At 39.1% G+C, this 19,744-nt stretch overlaps 1 protein-coding gene across 6 annotated transcripts in view; it reads right to left on the reverse strand.

The window, feature by feature from the left end:
- Window positions 1-19,744, reverse strand: part of LOC137255757 (5-hydroxytryptamine receptor-like) — a 191,313-nt gene that overhangs the window by 81,118 nt on the left and 90,451 nt on the right. The gene's annotated exons all lie outside the window — the stretch shown is intronic.

The raw sequence follows: 19,744 nt of genomic DNA on the forward strand, positions 1-19,744 counted from the left end.
CATCTTGATTAATTTGTTGCCATTCGGTAAATAAACAACAAAAGATTAAACCGAAATTATGTGATTGTAGGTAAAATGATTCCTCAAAAATGTGTTACTTTGATCTTACGAAAACTAAATTTATGCATGTACATTCATCACAACAGTGCACTGACGACACTGCTACATAGATCATACTCTTGCTTTAATAACTCTCCAGAAAAGGTTCAGAGTCAGCACTGGTCTTCGGCAACCCATGCTTTTCGTAAGCGGTATATTGCGGGTTCGGATGGTCATCCTGGCTTGTGATATCATTCCTTGGATTAACCGATCCGACTTAAAGTTAACAGATTAATAGGTATCGGTACCATCACACAAGTCAAAAAGAAACTGACATTTTAGAACCACCCTATTCGTGATGGTGCGTTTTCTTGTGTATAGAGCCCAGGTTAGCTATTACGAACTTTGAGAGCCCATCCTTAACACATTTGCTATGATCAAAGTTACGAATTCGTAGGGCTATGAACGTTCGGAGAATAAGGGCCCATGTCACAATTCGGTAGAAGTTAACCAACGTTGGTCACAAAGAGTCCTTGGAACGGTGACTGTGTTGGGCAGATTGGTTCATGAAAGTTTCAAAGACTTCTGTCCTGTCCCACAATGAAGCACTTAAAGTGACTGTATTCACAATTGCCTGTGATCACCCAGCAGAAATTGGGTAACTGGTGGGATAAAGCATACGCCAATTAATCCTCCAGTTTTATGGCCAATAGGAGTTAAAATGTCCCTGAGACGTGGCATTCACCACCATTTCTGTGGCTGCGTATACATTGGTATGTTCACAGATAACGATGATATAATGCCACAGGGTGGGTTCGTGTGATCCTGGCATAGCCAGATTCCTAACACTCAACATCACCTTAGAGCCCTTGTCCATTCTACACGCAGCCCCGGCAGGGAATGGGACGTCTCTCAGGAAACGCTGCCTAGTCGACCCACCAAGCTCTTTGCGAAGAATATGTAGACTCCCCTACACTGTAACCTCCTGCATTAACCTAAGGGTCGGAAAGACTGTATTCCAGGTAGAGAACCTTGGCAAATCAAGGGCACCGAGAACAGTGAGGGGTGGGGGGTGTGGGGGGGGGGGGGGGGGGGGTTGACGACTGGGGACATTTCAAAGGTGAGGTCCGCATATTTAGCATTTTTTTCCTGAATCTGTATTATAATTATTCCTACAGTTAAAATAAAAAAGAAACTCGGAAACAAAGTATTCAGAGCACAGCCACAACGATAGACTGAAGCTAATTATGCGTATACCCAGAATATCTCCACGAGGCATCAATTGCCGACTCTTAGACAGACACAAGCAATATTGCATTCAATAATTCATATCTATACTTAGGGGATATTACATCAAATATACCACAAATCCCCTTAGAGACTACACAATATAGTACGAATTGAATTAAATGGACACTCCGAATGACGGCTACCACAACAAAGGAATATAGGTGGTCATTTTTATTCATAACTACTCCCTCTACAGCCCTCTGGAGATAGGTCAGCTATTTCAGTGTCATGGGTCCCAATATCTCTGGGAATTCGATTTGGGCTGGCTCGAGGGGAAGACGTCTGAATGCAATACGCCACTCTGGCGTCCGGCTACTTGGGTAAACCATCTCGAAATCAGTTCAGTTTGGTAACGTGCCAGACAGGACCAATTAGAAGGGAAATTCTCAAAGTGGTGTTCGACGTATATCTATTCATAGTTAAGACAAGAGAATTGGGAAGACAAGTGGCAGGTACGGATTCAATACTTCAGGCTGACACACTAACGGTAATATAATGGAATGGTTGCCCTTGTGAGCGGTAATCCTATGTCGACTCAAACTCCTATCGACTAATATACATCTTTTCTACCGCATGGGTAGTTCGTCTTCATTAAAACAACTTTTCTTTCAAACTCCGTCCAAGTTTCCACATCAGAAGTTTCATGACAAGACGCAATATGATTGGCCGATCAACGTAACAGAAATGTCAATTCCAGCCATTTAAAAAAATTAATGCGTGTTTTAATAGTGGGTGAGGCCATTAAAACCTTCTGTGATTCTACAACATTTGAGGAAATGAACCCTTTTAGATTCAATGGTCATAAAAGATACAAAGCCCCCTTTCGTGCGGATATTGTTGGTGTTCTGTCAGTATAGGAACCTGTGATGATTCGGCCACTGTGCATTCAGTTCGTTGTTAGATAATAAAGTTTGGCAGTTGAAAACTGAAAACACTGTGAAATCTGCGTGACCAGTGTTATAAATGAAGAATACGTTTCTTTCAGCAGACGAAACATGTTTGACCTTTCAATTTTACCGGTTGTATTTGTCCGATTACAGTTAACACAACGTGTCCACAGTAAACATGGAACTGCATTTGTTTTTCCGATAATTAATGATCAATGAAACGAGGGGCATAACACCAATGAACGCTACAAATAAAAGTACAGGAAGTTAAGTCTGCACTAAAGCTACGTATCGAGTTCGGTGTTACGGCCTTGGCCAAACATTGATTTTGCGCAGGTTATGTCCTGATGAAAAATTCAACCTTGCTGGAGGCTATCGACTTAAGGAATCTACCAGATCGTATATTCTAAATGCGCGTCTTAGCTTGCCTAGTCATTACAGAAACAATCAAATGATTCCAACCTCATAGAAAGTTTAGAAAAAGAATTACTCGAACCTTGAAAAGAGTTTATTCTGCTCGGGAATCAAACATATGAGAATACTGTCCTTGATTTATATTTTAGCAACCTGCTGATTGCTTTTGAAACGCTTTTTGCATGAAGTCAAATATTGATTAATGCCTTTTCTTCTGGAGGGCTCCTGTGGAGATCATTAATGAAACATTACCGTTTAAAAACGAGATTATTGATATTTCCATTCGATTAAATCCTTAAATTATTAGTTTGGCTACATTTAAAAGTTGATTATGATTTAGTTCATGGTAGCCAGTGCATGCATCGTTTAGATCGGATTCATAGCCTTGCCTAAACGACCGTACACATTAATTTCATAATGCAATATCTCTCACACTCGAAATCGACGATCGATTTTGGAAATAGATTTTAATTCATGGCATGCATTAAGGTGTGGCTTTTATTTGAAGTTAAGTGCCACAAAAGACTAGTTAATGTTGTGAATCAAAATGTCAAAAAAAGATTCCACAAAGGTATTCCAACATACTGTTTTCGTAGAACACATGTTTGACAGGTGAAACTACAGGAGAAAGGCACAGTGAAGAAGCATGCGTCCGCATCAAGAATAACATGTCAGTAGACACACAGCTTAATTTAACACTTGTGAAATTCGTCATTGCTTGTGTCATTTTTAGGAAATGTAATCAATAGAAGCAAGATGTTTTTGTGTCCCTAATTATATGAATGGCCGTTTGTACGATGTCTGCATATCAGGGTTTGTTTCAGATAATGTCGAGCATTCTTTTTGAACAGAGATGTCAAACGATCTTTTCGACGTCGTTTGAAACTGTTCTGACGTTTCTGTTCCTCATATATAATGATGGCGACTTGATGTGGTATGGAATGCATGATTGGACTGTGCTATCGTACAAAACTGCATGATGAGGACTACATTGCTATACAGTAGTACAAAAGCTAGAGTTGTTTTTTCACTCCGAATGCATGATGGTAACTGAATTCTTGTACAGAATGCAAGATGTGGCCTGCTTTGTCGTATAGAATGGATGAAGTGATGAAGCACTCGTGTATATGATGGGTGAGTTGACTCCACTATTGCACAGAATGCATGATAGGGACTTCATTGTCATACAGAATGCATAATAGGGACGACTTTTGTACAGAAGCGATAAAAGGGGGCTGTATTGAAGTGTCATGTAGTCTGCAGTCCAGCATTATTCAGTTTAATTAACTCATAACACTAGCTTTTGCCAGCTAAGACCAAACTTACAAAACAACCAGAATTCCTTAGTTGCAAGCATGACTTCTTGTGAAGTATAGGGGTCATGGCGGCTTGCTCCCTGCCGATTCCACTCCAAGAAGATTCCTGATTTATGAAATAGCACTGGCAATCCTGACAATATTCTTTATGGTCGGTGGCAAACTTCATCAACACGCCATATCAACACTATGTTATCTTTCCTTTAGAATCATGCTGACAACTGTGTTAGGATCCTCCAATTACCGAGAAAACGTATCATTCTGACAAGCATCAATGAAACAGACACCATGCGTCAGGATCACAAGGATGATATTGATATAGCACACTGCCGTCTCAGATCCGTGGTATGTTGATTAGAAAACGGTAACAAAAGAAACATCGAGGCGTACCTTTACAAATGTGAAGCTAACGATTTTTATCAGATAATTATGAAAATAAGACAAAGGTAAATAATTCATTATGATCCCTATGATCCCATCATTAAGGTTCTTAATCGTAGTGGTCCAACAAATATCTACACTAGACATGTTATCACAAGCCAGAAAGAATAGCAAGAGCGTCAGGATAATCTCCACATGAAGAGAAATACAAACACTAGAGTCCTAAGCAAAATAGTTCTGACCTTTAAATTAGGAAGCTCAGAGGATGGTATTAGATTCTGTCTAAATAACGACAGCTCGAAGGAAACAGGGCTAAATTGATTCTAAAATCGTCATGACCTAAACTTAGATGGCGAGAATGTCCGGCGTTTTAAAGTATAGTAGAATGGTCAGGGATTGGTTGACCATGGCCATTATCGCCTGTCAAATACGGCATTTCAGAGGGGGAACATTTCCTCATTGGTTGGGGCATATTTGCACTTCTCTTGCCGTATGGATCGCCTATATCCTGAGATTGAGGGAATTATTAGGTTCTATTCTACCAACTAGCAATCAACTAGCATTGATCCGTGTTTCCATAGGAAAGACGATTACTGAAGCTATCCGCTGCAGGATCTCGTTAGTGAGGGGCACTAATTGATTACAGCTCCATCTTTATTCAACTGGCCCAGGTAAAGGATTCTTGAACTGCAGACTTTACCATAACGTTAACTGTGAAATCATTAGAGCGTCTTCGGCACATGCCGAGTTCATATTTCTACTAACATGAATGTATCGGTTGAAGAAGACTTTTTGAAGTGTGCTTACAGAGAATATGCTGCATAGGATGACCTTGAAATGAATGACATGAAGCTTATATATCCGTAAATTTCATTAGGTCAGCAATGAACTCATTTATATATAATGCATATATACTGGACAAAATGAATATTGGTATTTTATGATTGATATTTCATCAGAGTGTCAATGAATAAATAGATCATTATAAATAATTTCAAAACTTACATATTTTCCCATCTTTGTCCAGTATAATAACTTATGGAATCGTTGGAATCTGTTGCATTTCTTGATAATATGTGAAAGGCGGAGGATACCTATCAAACACCTTGTTTCCTTTATTTCTTTACCTATCTCCTGTTCCAGCCTCGCTTTCAACAATATTGTGATATAAATGCATTTTCAGCTGTACGCACCTTGGGAAAAACCGAGTATGGCTGTACACCGTGTCTAGCAAAATTTCAACAATATCACCTCGGGGGACACCAAAAACGGTCACAGGTTTTATCCATGTGGGTAATTGAACCAGTGTCGAACCCTGACGAACCAATCCGTTAAACACACGCCTGTCCCATTGTATAGTCATCCTTGAGAGTCATGTGCCTGCATTCCTTAGTAATTCCCATACAGGTGAGACAAATCGTTATAACAGAATGTATATGAAGGTGCACGCAACAGTATTGCAAGGCTGTTACATATTTGATACTAGTCCAGTTACATATTGTCAGTTCACGCAGCACTTGCAGGAACCGTGCACCACGTGTATTTCTTCACGCATGTGCTTTTGTTTCAACCATGCACTAAGGTTTTTGTTCACACGTGTTTTTTCTATCAACTTTGTACCAAGGTTATTTGTTCATACATGTGTCTTTCTAATATCAACTTTGTATGCCAAGGGTATGTGTTCCGAGTGTATTTGTTCACACGTATGCATTTCTACCAACTGTACGTGTACCAAAGGTATTTGTTCATTAAATATGTACCGCAGTAAACATCATACGTCATACATCAATTTTACCAGTTCATATACGTGTCGTATAATTTTCTTTTACAAATATACACTATATGGCAGGCACTATACACGTCATCCGTGGACACCTGGGCAAAAATTGGCCGTATGCCTGTTGTAAGAGATGGCCAAAGATACAGGGTGGTCATACTTTCTTGCATGGCTCGAATGCCAATTCATTTGATCGACACTCATGATGGCAGTCACTAGATCCAGACTCGATTAATTAGGAGATAAACATCATGTGTTGGCCAATTTCCGGGTGTTATTGAGTATTTGAAGCACGGGAATGCATTTGGAACCGACGGTGTCATTTGAAGCACGGGAATGCAGTTGGAACCGACGGCGTCAGCCGGAGGTTTCAAATGAAATATTCCCGTGCTAAAAAACAAACCTTTTTCTCACACACTTCCAAATACATCACAGCTGGCATCTCAGACATAAGTCATACAGAAACTTGGAAACCAATGGTAACTGTTATCTTGATGACTTGTGTTGAAATATGATTTTACACGCACATCTAACAGTAATCATTTGGAATATGTGGTTTCCAGAATAGAAAGGTTATTTCTATCGTGTCTCCATGATGGTTTTTACGCATTGTCTGACCTTTCAAGTGTGTCCTCGGTGTCTCGTGTCTGCCATCAATCAGTGTCACACTGAGGGATTTCGACACTTCTTGCACTTCCATATGGCGTAATTTGTATGAAGGTTTCAAATTTGTTTGCCTCGCCCTTCAAGCACAGAGTCTCACTGGAGGCATCTCCATCTAAACGCAGATCTTTTTGTCTGCTCAGATCACAAATTAATCTAGAAACTGTCGATTAAGATGATTACAGTATCAAAAGGAAGGGGGGAATGAACAACAAACGGGAATTTTGTGATTTGGAATGAAGCAAAAACAACCATTCTCCGCTGGATTTTAAGGTAAATCCTTCCTAATTGATTTGGTGAGCTTTCTGCAAGAGCGTCGCTTTAAATTCTCCTTTGCGGAACACTCAATTTCCAGGACTTGAATTTCAATCGAAGTTCTTAATATGTTGAACTCTTAAAAACGCCCCGGCTTGTTTTTCTTGGCTTATTTCGGACGTCAGTAATTCCTTTTTATAGCCACTGGATCGATTTATGGATGATTTCCACATGGCATGATTCCTGAGGCGTCTCTACTATAAAATCGGTGATCCTAACTTTCGTGGCGACAACTAGTATTGTCACGTGCCTTATTGCCTAATAAAAAGCACACTCTAACATCCTTCCTAGGGATGCCTGTCATTTCATAAAACTGATCATAGCAATTTGGGAATACATTGCACAGTTGTCATGGCCAATTCAATTTAAGTTTATAAAAATACACACCATGCGTCATGTACTCTGAGGTGAGAGATGACACGACCTGTGGACTTTCTTCTTGGCTTTTTGATGAATGAATATTTTTCATAAAGCGTAAGTGGTATCAGTGTCATGCATGTGTCATGTCTTTACATACCCATCCAGTAAGTACACATATTCTGGCAAAAATTGGAGTGAGTGAGTTGAGTTTTATGTCTCTTGTAACACTATTCTAGCAAAATCACGGCGAGAGACACCAGAAACCGCTTCACACAGTTTATCTATGAGGGGCATCGAACCCGGACCTTCGGGGTGACGAGCGAACGCTTTGACAGCTTGGCTACCCTACCTTCCTTTAATCTTGAAACATTCAACCTTCATTCGCCGTGAGATTAATTATCCTAAATCTGCGGCAAACGCGTTATTATAGCAGTTTATTATATTTCCAGAGCATCTTCTTATGGTTACAGTCATATTCGTTATTGTGAACAAGTTAGTGAGGTTTTACGCTACTTTTAACAATATTCATATAATATCAAGAGGAACAGGAAATTGGCTTTCTATGTTGAGTGAGTGAGTGAGTTTAGTTTTCGCCGCACTCAGCAATATTCCAGATATATGGCGGCGGTCTGTAAATAATCGAGTCTGGACCAGACAATCCAGTGACCAACAACATGAGCATCGGTCTGCGCAATTGGGAACCGATGACATGTATCAACCAAGTCAGCGAGCCTGACCACCCGATCCCGTTAGTCTTACGACAAGCATGGGTTGCTGAAGGCCTATTCTACCCCGGGACCTTCACGGGTGCTTCCTATGTACCCTGTGGGAATCGAACCCGTCATGTCTGCTTGACAAGCGAACGCTTTTACCACTTGGCTACCCGACCGTCTCGATTACTGTGGCAGTATATTATAGTGAGTGACACGATAAGTTTATTTTTACGCCAATTACAGCACTTTCCCTGCATGTCAAGGCGGGAGACACAAGAAATAAGCTTTACACGTTATACCAATGAGAGGAATCGAACCCAGGATTTCGGCGTGACGAGTGAATGCTTTAACCAACAGGCTACTCCACCGTCTTGTGTATTATAAAATTGTCTTAAGACAGTAACCCCTAAATACATGTATGATGGTATGAATACAAATCTGAAAAAAATGAATCGTCCACTGTGTGACAAGTCTAGCATTTTGTATGTGAAGTTATATTCATGAATTTTGTCCGAACCTGCAGTTAATATGCTAAACACGACAAAAACACAGCTCAGCGAGACCATGTTTAGAAATGATCACTCACGCCTGCCCGTCTCCAAAAACTGCCAAATCCCCTGCCATTCGATTTCATCTGCACTGTAATTTTGTAGGCCATAACGAAATCCACTAATGCTTAAGAAAGGCTCTATCATTATTCATACTAAAACGTGCCAATGAAGTTGGGGGAAGATGAAAAAAACGGGCGATGTCTTTTACATGGAGATGTTGGTACGATGAAGTTCACCAACTGGCAATTTTTACCATGCCGAAAGCCCTCCAAATTGTCTGGTGAAGTAGTAACGATTCCACACACAGTGAAATCTTCTCCAGAAACCGTTACTGACATCAGGCAAAGCAGATTTAGACACAAGAACAGTGGAAAAAATATCGAATAGCCTAACATAGCACTTCACATAGGGTTCCACTCCTAGACCGAAATCAAATAACTTACGAGCGAGGGGCTGAAAGAAATTAACCCTGCCTGGACCCAGTGGCAACAGAGGCCATCCATCACGGGAAAAGAGCAATAAAACTCCATTGGTGGAGAAGAATGCTTGCTTGGGAGACACGGTCGTACTTCATTCCTGTCACTTCAACGGCTGAGTGACACCAATGAGCATGTTACCAGCACACTATACCAATCCATATCTCTTTCAGCAGCGGAATGAACCGAAAAGGTGGACGAGATAGAGTTATAGGTGCAAGGACTTCCAACAGATGCTACAGTTGGAATAAAGGTGGGAAAATGAGTCCTTTCAGTGGAATAGCATGAAGCAGATTAAAAGAGTTAATTTGTCCGCAAATCAGCTGTATTTTGTAGACGTTGACCAGCAACATACCTTTACGTATCAGTTGGATCTAATATTTCGATTCAGTCAGACAGGTAGTTTCAGAAAAACTGAATGTGTGAAAAAAGTATTTTACTTTTACAACTATGTCAAATGGAATTTCAATCAAGACGACCAGTCCGTTTCAACGTGCTTAAGACATTCTGCTTATAGCAGAGAAATTGTATGAATACGACTAAATTATATATTTACCATGTGTTTATGAATCTGTAACTGAGAGGACACCGGGTGCTTGCGAGTATGTCAATAATCCTGTTCCACCGGTACCGCCCGTTACCAACACATGCAGCGACAAGTCAATTTGTGTGCTGGCAATTAGGTGCCTTACTCTGAGGGTGTGGGTTCAAATCCCGGATGGGACTCAACCTCAAAACGGAATTATAATCTGTACTTTACTGAAGCGTAATATAATACAGATATATACTTTTAAGTCAATTTTCACTTCAAAAAGCAAGGGAACATATGGTGAGAGTGGGGTCATCTTTCAAGTGGTTTTTTGAAAGCGTTATAATGAATAATTAATATCAAATATCTGCTAAACCGATGCTTTATTACTTTTTTTTCCAAAATCGTGATGACAGTAATTTTGAATAATTATAAACCAATCACGTGTTCGTGAAATACCTAAACACGCCCTGATCTAACCTTAAAGACGGTCGTCCACATGCTTGTCAGTAAAAGTTACAGTAAAAACTGTGAAAATTCCACATAAAAGTCACCACCTGAGATGGTGTCGTCCTTGTTACAATATGATAAATTCCTCTCAATGTCTGCAGTGAAAATTCTGAAATCCCTTTATCAAACCTTTCAACGTGAAATGCTGATTGAGGACAAATAGAGCGGTTCCTATTTAAGAAGAAAACGTTTGCGCAAAAATGTCAGATCCAATATTATAGAAAGGCTCACTGTAGTCACTTGAGGACTGAAAGAACAACTGCACATGTTGAAATTCAACTGAAAAAACCCCTGCATGCTTCTATTCAACTGCATCTATTTGTAGTAGGGAAAACATGTCCTTGAGATATCGGTAACCACTCGTCCACAGATGGACACTCACTCCTCCGTTTGAATGTGTTTACATAGACACAACATGGTACAATTTTTCTATCGAATACAAAGGTCAGTAATTCTCAGGGTAACATCCTACAAATATATTTACATATTCACCAAATGTGCTCTGGGCTGAAGAGAGAGCACTCTAACATGCGCGTTCTCCCTCGAGTAATAATGGCAGTTATTTAGCATGTTCCACAGAATACCGTCAACGATATTGATTGCATCGTTTTAGATTTACATGCGCTTCCGTATCTTAGAACACACTCAGTCTCATCTTCACACATATGTGATGAATTATACATTCGCCTAGCGATGACACCTCTGCGCAGGACATGAATCCATTTGGAATATATTATCAGCATCTCGTTGACTTTAAGATTAACGTCAGCCCAAATAAATCAAATTATTGTGTACGTGTTCTGAACAATATGACTTGGACCAGATGCTTCTAGTATATATAACGTGTACCATTTGTGAAAAGAGACAAAAGACAATCTACAACAGTACATCGTTGTTCACTAAATGTCATTTGACTTGTCCCGAACTTGTAGTTATGTTTGTCCGGAACCTCTTGTCTCACTCATTGCAATATTAATTAAGGAAAGCATGTGCACATGGTTTCAAACAATATGAGTTTAAGATGAACTGATAGCAGGAGGGAGAACACGTTGCGGCGTGTGTTTGACAGAAAATATAAGCTTAGATAAGGGTATGCGTAGTGCAAATGCACTTTTTCAGGGTATAATTCACACAAAATGAAACTTTTGAAAAGGCATTAACGATAAATTCAGGTTCTTCAAACTCAGAGGATGGTACCTGGTTGATAGTGTATTTCATCTCTCAGTTCACCTTTAACGTATCTTGCAAGCTCAAACCTTCAACATATCTTTAGAGCTGAAGTGTTTTCATAAGTATAAACCCGTTTCAAATGTTTAAGTAAAGACAAAGGAAACAGGTGATCGGGATGAAAATATCGGCTCTTTTACAACCCTGTTTGACTTCCAGCGGCATAAACAACCCGCAGGATCTTTCAAATACATGGCCAAGCTGTTGCGTTTGGCGACGTCTTTGTTGACTTAACATTTAAGTGTTATCCTGAGCACCAATATACCGCGCTAAATAACGTATATAGATGTCAGCGCTTGCTAACTCCTCAGGAACCAAAATGAGAACTTTGTATCTGTGTAACCGCAACTCATAACGTTCCATCTCTGTCAGGAGACTGTGAAATGTATGATGTATGGCCACAAAATTCCAAGCGGCATCCAGACATAAAACATTAAGTGATAACAGCATAATATTGTATAACAACGTATCTAAGAAATGATTGCAAAAGGACAGAAGAAATAGTTCTTTCACTCATAAACACAGTTATATTTGTACACGCAGTCACACAAACGTAAGGAGGACAACATAAACTTACCTCATGAATAGTTACTTCCCTGAAATAGGACAGTTTACACTTAAGAGTGAATATGATTTTATGCCGTCTCAAGCAATATTCAATCAGGATCACTGCAGAGGATTTAGGAATTGGGCTTCACACATTATACGCATATGGGGAATCAAAGCTTCGGTCTTCGGTGTGACGAGCAAACGTTCAACTGTTTGACTGTCCCACCTCCCAGTAAATGTTAGAGAGACATATTGACACATTAAATTTCACATAACCACATACTGACATGTAATGATCCCCCATATGCGCTTTACATCGATTTGCAGTACTCAGTATCTAAGTGTGTCAGAAACGTATCACTTTATGTTCGAATCCTAAATTTCCTAATTCCCCAATTTTCTGTTTCTTCTGTCTCATCGTTTCTCAGCACCATACCTGCATCATGGTTGTCAAACTAGGAAATCAATAACACAATACCTTCATCATGGTTGTCAAACTAGGAAATCAATAACACCTCCATACCTTCACCGTGGTGGTTAAACTAGGAAATCAATAACACCATACCTTCATCATGGTTGTCAAACTAGGAAATCAATAACACCATACCTTCACCGTGGTTGTCAAACTAGGAAATCAATAACACCATACCTGCATCATGGTTGTCAAACTAGGAAATCAATAACACAATACCTTCATCATGGTTGTCAAACTAGGAAATCAATAACACCATACCTTCATCATGGTTGTTAATCAATAACACCATACCTTCATCATGGTTGTCAAACTAGGAAATCAATAACACCATACCTTCACCGTGGTTGTCAAACTAGGAAATCAATAACACCATACCTGCATCATGGTTGTCAAACTAGGAAATCAATAACACCATACCTTCATCATGGTTGTCAAACTAGGAAATCAATAACACCATACCTTCACCGTGGTTGTCAAACTAGGAAATCAATAACACAATACCTGCATCATGGTTGTCAAACTAGGTAATCAATAACACCATACCTTCATCATGGTTGTCAAACTAGGAAATCAATAACACCATACCTTCACCGTGGTTGTCAAACTAGGAAATCAATAACACCATACCTGCATCATGGTTGTCAAACTAGGAAATCAATAACACCATACCTTCACCGTGGTTGTCAAACTAGGAAATCAATAACACCATACCTGCATCATGGTTGTCAAACTAGGAAATCAATAACACCATACCTGCATCATGGTTGTCAAACTAGGAAATCAATAACACCATACCTTCACCGTGGTTGTCAAACTAGGTAATCAATAACACCATACCTGCATCATGGTTGTTAATCAATAACACCATACCTTCATCATGGTTGTCAAACTAGGTAATCAATAACACCATACCTTCACCGTGGTTGTCAAACTAGGTAATCAACAACACCATACCTTCATCATGGTTGTTAATCAATAACACCATACCTTCATCATGGTTGTCAAACTAGGTAATCAATAACACCATACCTGCATCATGGTTGTCAAACTAGGAAATCAATAACACCATACCTGCATCATGGTTGTCAAACTAGGAAATCAATAACACCATACCTTCACCGTGGTTGTCAAACTAGGTAATCAATAACACCATACCTGCATCATGGTTGTCAAACTAGGAAATCAATAACACCATACCTTCACCGTGGTTGTCAAACTAGGAAATCAACAACACCATACCTGCATCATGGTTGTTAATCAATAACACCATACCTTCATCATGGTTGTCAAACTAGGAAATCAATAACACAATACCTTCATCATGGTTGTCAAACTAGGAAATCAATAACACCATACCTTCATCATGGTTGTCAAACTAGGTAATCAATAACACCATACCTGCATCATGGTTGTCAAACTAGGAAATCAATAACACCATACCTTCACCGTGGTTGTCAAACTAGGAAATCAATAACACCATACCTTCATCATGGTTGTCAAACTAGGTAATCAATAACACCATACCTGCATCATGGTTGTCAAACTAGGAAATCAATAACACCTCCATACCTTCACCGTGGTGGTTAAACTAGGAAATCAATAACACCATACCTTCATCATGGTTGTCAAACTAGGAAATCAATAACACCATACCTTCAACATGGTTGTCAAAAAAGGAAATCAATAACACCATACCTGCATCATGGTTGTCAAACTAGGTAATCAATAACACCATATCTTCATCATTGTTGTCAAACTAGGAAATCAACAACACCATACCTGCATCATGGTTGTTAATCAATAACAGCATACCTTCATCATGGTTGTTAAACTAAGAAATCAATAACACCATACCTTCAACATGGTTGTCAAAAAAGGAAATCAATAACACCATACCTGCATCATGGTTGTCAAACTAGGAAATCAATAACACCATACCTTCATCATTGTTGTCAAACTAGGAAATCAACAACACCATACCTTCATCATGGTTGTTAATCAATAACACCATACCTTCATCATGGTTGTCAAACTAGGAAATCAATAACACCATACCTTCACCGTGGTTGTCAAACTAGGAAATCAATAACAGCATACCTGCATCATGGTTGTCAAACTAGGAAATCAATAACACCTCCATACCTTCACCAGGGTTGTCAAACTAGGAAATCAACAACGCCATACCTTCAACATGGATGTTAATCAATAACACCATACCTTCATCATGGTTGTCAAACTAGGAAATCAATAACACCTCCATACCTTCACCATAGTTGTTAAACTAGGAACTCAATAACACCTCCATACCTTCATCATGGTTGTCAAACTAGGAAATCAATAACACCACCATACCTTCAACCATTTCTACCCCATCAATGTGACACACTGTCATAAGGCTGAGATACCTTCAGAGTGACATTAAATGCTAAATCCACACCGCAAGTGTGTGCAGACTGTGGATATGCTGCCTGCTTGATCCGTTTAGGCCAGTAAAGCTTCTGAAAAATAATTATAGAACTCAAGTGCTAGACATTTGCAATATTCACATTTCGGTGACAAAAGCAAAATTGCACCATATGTCCTATGCTGTCAGTTTTGGATTGCCATTTATTTGGTGTAACATGTGATTAGGAAAGTTGTGATTCATAAACACGTTTCAGACCTAACAGGAATCGCATTTAATATTTGTGGCACAGTTGGGCTGTAATTATGAAAATGGTTTAGTCGATTGGTCGCTTTACACACGCACACACACATGTTTCCGGGAATGTATTTCTGCTTCAAACCCCAAAGACATTTGAATGTTCCCCTGCCAAAGGGGTTTTCTGTAGAAAGACCTTCGTCATCAGGGACTTAAGTCTGAATTATAACAGAAATGATGTAACACATTACATCGAGGAACTGTTGCGGAATGATGTAAAATCGAACAACTGTCTCAAATTTCAGAGATCTCGAACTTCTACCCTTTGTATCCAAAAGGCTCAGAGACTCATAATGTAGACAGAGACAGATAATGTACGACCATCATTAAACACCTTGTTACTGAGAACATATACATCAGCAAGGTGGCATTTACGTGTGTGAGACATTCAATTGTTGGTTGAGATTTTTATCTTTTTACTCTTTACTCAAAATGCTGTCCATCAGCGTTGGTGTAATATCAGTGTCAGGAGTCGATGATGCAAGTATGTACATACATGTCAAAGATGGTCTCTTTCTCGTGTTTCATTTTTTGCACACTACGTCATTGCAGAAGATGTCCTTGTTTCCTGTGGCATTTTTGGTTTCAGTTTGATGGCCAAAGAACCAAAATAACACTTTCCCAAATTCACAGTTGAATATAGACATACTTGCGGTCGGGATATTTCTGTGATATTTTGCCGTAGGATGTTTCTTCCGCCGCATATTCATGTCCTCAACATCTGTGAAGATCAGGGTTAGAATGGATCTTCTGCAAAACATGCTTGTCGGCTTAACGGCATAAGGTGGCCAAGCTCACTGATTTGGTTGACACATATCATAAGATCCCAGTCGCGCATCTCGATGCTCATGATGTTGGTCCCTGGATTGTCTAGTCCAGAGTTGATTACTCCGGTACTTAAAATATAGTAGCTGGAATATTGCCGAATAAAACAAAATTCATTCACTCTCTCATGTCCTCAACCCAAATGTGTAAAGATGTTCTTCGGATATGATAAGAATTTAGACAAGTACATGCGTGGACAGGAACAGATATAATGATAATTTTGTTTTGATTTTGTTTGTTTTTGCGGCCAAAGAACGGGATTGATAAAGCAATTTATATTTTGAAATTGCTTTTCCAAGGGCAAGTCACTCTTTCAGTATCTGCAGTTATGACGAAGATGACTCGGTAAATGAGGCAAGATGGCTGATACAGCTACAGTGTCTGCATGAAGCTAGACGGGCCCCCAGCCAGCCTGCTTTATTGTATTTACTCTGTACTATAGAAAGGGGGAGAGGTTGATTCGCTCATTGCCTCTGATGGAACTGCTCTGTATGATAACAGTAAGACTTGCTGGACTTGCTTGTGTTTCTTCCGGAATGTTTCATTCTTCTGTTATGGGAGATTCCGATACGTTTTCACGCACGTTTGTAATTGATCCAAATATATGAAAAATAATTTGATTTTATGGATTGTGTTTGAATGTTTCATTCGTATTGATAAATAATTCATTGATCATAATTCATTATTCAGCAACCGGATTTCCGTTAAAATAGTAATATCAATAATAATAATATTAAACTGATGACAATCAACTTGATTGTACTCGACTCTTTATTTCCTTACGTAGGTGAGTGAGTGAGTTTAGTGTAGTCGCACTCAACAATACTTAAACTGCATGATTGGACCTGCAAATGATCGAGTCCGGACCAGACAATCCAGTGATCAACATCATGGGCATCGATGTAGGTATTTTGCATACGATGACATGCATCAATCAGGTGGGGCGCCTTACGAAGGTACACATAGGTTAAGACATGAATATATCAGCCGTATGAGTGGGGCTGTTTAAGGTATAAAATAGCCAGTTTATAAAAATCTGACATATTTATGTTGAATATATAGTGCAAGTAGTGAGTAAAGATAATGGGACATCATGACACTGCTTCCTAAAATTCGGTGTAATATTGATGAAAGCGGCGTAAAATATCACTCACTCAACAAAATGGTTTAATGCAACATTGACGACAACACAGATCTCAGCAACTGAGCGTTGACGAAGTAGAAAGCACTTCTGTTTCAAGAAGGAATACTTGTATAATACAACTACTTCTATTTTTATTGTTGGTTTTATGTGAATTCTCTGCATGTTCTAAAAGGAACAGAAATGGATCTACTATGTAACTATAATTGTGTCCCCAATAAATAACAAGAACATCACTGCAAGTATATAGTTATTACATTTGTACTCATCCCGAAGCAGGGACCTCAATTGCACTTTCTTCGGAATGATAGAAAATGTAGATCTGAAACCATTATACTTGTGTTATATGATGGCAAAGTAAATGAAATGGGTAATTTCTGACGGCCCCACAGGAAATAAACTATTTAAGATTAACTGGTACATTCTTCTAAAGAAGAGCAGTGCTTCTTTGAGCGCACCTGCTGCTACCGTTATATAAAACCACTGGGGTAACGAAGCACGTAACGTCATGGATAAGAACATATTGTTTATTGACGTTTACATGGAGATTGTTAGTTTACATCGTTATCTTACCAACGTTTTAGCAACGAATAGTAGTGTAAGAATCAGCAACGAAATACCGTGTCCGAAAAACGAAAAGCTGTTTACATCTTGCAAGTATCTACATTCACACGCCACTCAGTGCAATAAACAAGATGTTGTTGCCATGAAGATGTACACTTCGTTAGATACTCACCAACTTCCAGAATGCCATTATACAACACTGGCGTATCAGAACACAACCTATTACATGCGTAAAACTACAAAAGATAACATTATGAGTATCAATATATTACGCTTATTGGTTATGAAATACATGCTTTGGCACATGATAACATTGGTGGAGGTGGGGTCAATTTTCGAACAGAATGTTATTGTTAAACTGATAGCCCGTATGAAGTGGTTAGAACTACAAGGGACATTGGAAAAGAAAGACAAAAAAACCCATAATATTCTTATCATATTTCCATTTGCATAATAGTGATATGGGATAACACAGGAAACATTGGAATACCATATCAGTAATGAAAGCAAGATTCATGGATGTCATCGTCTTTGTTGTGAACAATATGACGTTCGAAGCGATTGCCTACTCCTGCGTCGGGTCCATTGTGTTGATGACAATAAATATGTTGAGATCCTAAAATGGAATTCTTATGCAATCCACCTTTAAATGCCCTCCAAAGATGTTTACCATATCAGTGTTCAAAACCGTTTACATGATGATATTAGTATACAATCAAATTACTGGTATATGAAGAACATATGTTATTTTACGCAACATATCACACGCAGGATTTTGCATTAGGATACAATTTGGGGCCTTTGAGCAACATTTTGTTTATAACTGATGTTTGACGTCTCTTCTTGATGTGTGGGATCCGGTCATAAGCATTCACACATGTTGGTGTTTGCCTTTGCAAACTGGCATGACACAGTTGCCTCGTATAGGATAGGATATGGACATCTAATCTCGCTCTCCTACCATCTCATGTATCATTATAAATCGGTCATGATTCACGAACACATATTTAGGAGATAAATCAGGGATACACCAAAATTGTAATAGCTCTAAATTTGATTTAAACTTGCATGCGTAGTGTAAGCTTTTAAATAAAAATATTAGAGCTATTATAATTTCGTCACGGATCTCTGATCTTCCAACACAGTACGTTTATCTCCATTCTGCCGTGTAACAACGTTGTTATGATTTGAGAAAAATACATACTGTGCTTGAAAATAACGTGAATATATACCTCTGGGTGACTTTGTTTAACCAATCTCAATCCAGTGTTTATTGAATCCACGGGGGAATTCTGATTCTGAAGTTAGTATTGTACAATGAACTCTGCGCTCGTTGAAGATTGTTTGATTAGGGGTTTTCGTTTAATTATGTTGGCTGTTGACATACAATCATGTGAGCATTCTGTTCAGAAAGGTATTTGCAAACGGCCAGACACCTGAACGCGGAAGTTGCTAGATGTTCGGATAGAGGATGGTATTCGCATTAGATCACGCTCCACTAAATGTTAATATTCCGTATAAATATCATTTCATGACGTGATGGTATTTGTGTATGATTTGTGTATAAAATTAGCTAGAGAGCATGCAACTGGCTGTGAGGATCGTTTGTAAGAAAAGATCATACAATTTGTGCCTTCGCAAGAGGGGAATACATACAATGGTGTTATCGCTTTTCCCCTGGTTAGTTTCCGATGTTCGAATGTTGGTTGTGACCTCAACTACATACACTTTAAAATAAAGTTGTAACAAACACAAACGGTACCGCTTTAACCGAACTTCGTTATGAGTATTTCGACTAAACTGCGCAAGCGGCGAACATATAAAACAAAGCATTTCGTCTTATCCACCATTTCCTGTTAAATTTTGTTTACTCTGCATGTTGTCTGTACGATTATTCCACCAATACCAGGGAAACAGATCTTCACATATATTACCCATTCGAGGAATCGAACCCATCCAACAGTGTGACGCGTCAACGCTTTAACCACAGAGATACCCTCTCGCTGCCCATTTACCACTGGTCTTCGTGATATACCTTGTA

The sequence above is a fragment of the Haliotis asinina genome, chromosome 11, assembly GCF_037392515.1.
Source record: "Haliotis asinina isolate JCU_RB_2024 chromosome 11, JCU_Hal_asi_v2, whole genome shotgun sequence".
Classification (NCBI taxonomy): Eukaryota; Metazoa; Mollusca; class Gastropoda; order Lepetellida; family Haliotidae; genus Haliotis; species Haliotis asinina.